Here is a 2054-nt window from a genome sequence, read left to right as displayed (position 1 = left end):
TGCGGGGCGCCCGGCAGCAACTTGCTGCGGCCGGCGAGCCGGGAAAATACAGCGTGGGATTTCCCCTCCAGTTAGAATACTATCTAATATTAAGGGACAGAAACGAAGGCCACCTGCCAGGGCAGCAGGGCCCTCTTCACACATCTGTGAATAGGAAGGGCTTAACACAAGTGGGGAGTGAGAGCGACCCAACCCAGCACATCTTTATCACCATGCCAGGCAGACACAGAAAGGAGCTGTGTCGAAGCAACAATTCACGTGCTTTTAAAGATGCTCCCAACCATCCTAGGCGGTTTGGAGAGCAGTAGAGGGTGTCAGTGGCACAAGCCAGACAGCTGGAGGCACACGAGTGGGGAATAATTAACTTTGCCCTAGCTTTCCAACATTGGGTTGTCTGCCTGGGTGAAGAGAAATGTGACCACACCAGCAGCAGTTTGGGAACACTATAGTACTTGGTAATATGGACAAGGCAAACATTGTGCCAGCTCAGAATACAACCGGTCACGTGGCCTTTGGAGTGCCCAAAAGAACAATACAGGCTGAAGATTAGCCCAGTTGCTCTATACATATGAGCCCCAGGATCACACATCAAGCAACTAGTTGTACTCTCAATTTTAAGTTGGCAGCTGCTGGTCCCCAATAACCAAGGGTACAAAGTGAGGAATTTTATCCTTGTTTTCCTAGCACATCAAGGAGTGCAATAAGATGGCAGAGACAGCACACAGAACACCAAGTAGAGGACTGAGATTTGAAATTGGGATATTCCTGGCCTTTTCCTCACAAACTGGAATAAATGTGTTCTGAAAAAACCTTATGGAATAGGTGCACTTAAATCTAACAGCAGCACAATCTGCATTTATTCCTACCATGGCAAAAACCCCTGACTGAGCCTCAGTGAAGGTAGCATAATTAAGCTCGTCGGTGGGTAGTATATTTATCTCAGCTATGTATGAACATCACTGTCTGTAACTTGTTCATTACTCCCTGTGTCCTGGTTCTGGCCAGGATGGGGTTAATGTTTGCAGTAGCAAGGAGGGGCATGTCTAGGACCTTGAGATTGTTCTCTATCACCTCAGGTCGTGCTCAGGGGGCAAGGGTCCTTTCTGGTCGTGTTCCACGTGGTGAGAATTCACAATCTCTACCTTTTGTGCCTCCAGTTCTGCTCTCCAGCCTGCCAGGAGGAGGGAGGAGTGAGCGAGCAGCACATGGCTTAGAACAGTAAACTGTGGAATACTATTCCTAAACCATGACACCCTGTCATTCAAGATCTGCAGAAACAGTCGGGTTCCACTACAAACCTCCAGATTTGAGCATTCTGCCTCTCTCAAGTTGTTTACATATTCTGCTTTCAATACAAATGGCTCCTCTTTAGTCCTAGGTAATATCTTACGAGACGACAAGTCTGGAGCTACTTTTCATTTATTTGGTGTTCAACTCATCAGCAAATCAGCATAATAAAATCTGATTCTGCCCACTGCAAAGAGACTGCCCTGCTCAGATATAGACTGTGAATCCTGAAAGTACTTACAACTCAGCCATGATAAGCCCATTTATTTACTCTCAATAAAATTGTCAAACAAATGTACAGGAGCAGAGCAGAAGTGGGTAACTTCCAGAAAAAGAGGGAAAATTTATAGGAAAAATTTACTTCTGGTATAAGTGATGGTTACCACTGGCCCTGTGATTATTACTTTTGTGCTTTTTTTTTAAACAGTCTAATATTCATTGTGAACCTTTATAATGTCTTTTTCTGTGGTAAATTATTTTAAACTGAATCTAGGTACTGAAAAAACTGTTTGGAATGTATTCATCATATTTTTATAATTTAAAGTGATTTTTCACTCATCACCAAGTACTTCTTGTTTCTATTGTTAGCCATATTACAAAACCAAGCATTCAAAACATTTTTTTCACTGTTCTGAAATCAATTTTGGGGGCATTCATAGTATCTAGAAAAATCTTTAGGAATTTAGACATACTGTCATTTGTCAGGCTCTTAGGGTCAGAAAAGGCCGTTTGATCATCTAGTCTGACCTCTTGCATCACATTTCACC

Source organism: Aphelocoma coerulescens, chromosome 4 (assembly GCF_041296385.1).
Source record: "Aphelocoma coerulescens isolate FSJ_1873_10779 chromosome 4, UR_Acoe_1.0, whole genome shotgun sequence".
NCBI lineage: Eukaryota > Metazoa > Chordata > Aves > Passeriformes > Corvidae > Aphelocoma > Aphelocoma coerulescens.
The sequence above is the reverse complement of the archived record's forward strand: the minus strand, read 5'-3'. Positions refer to the sequence as shown.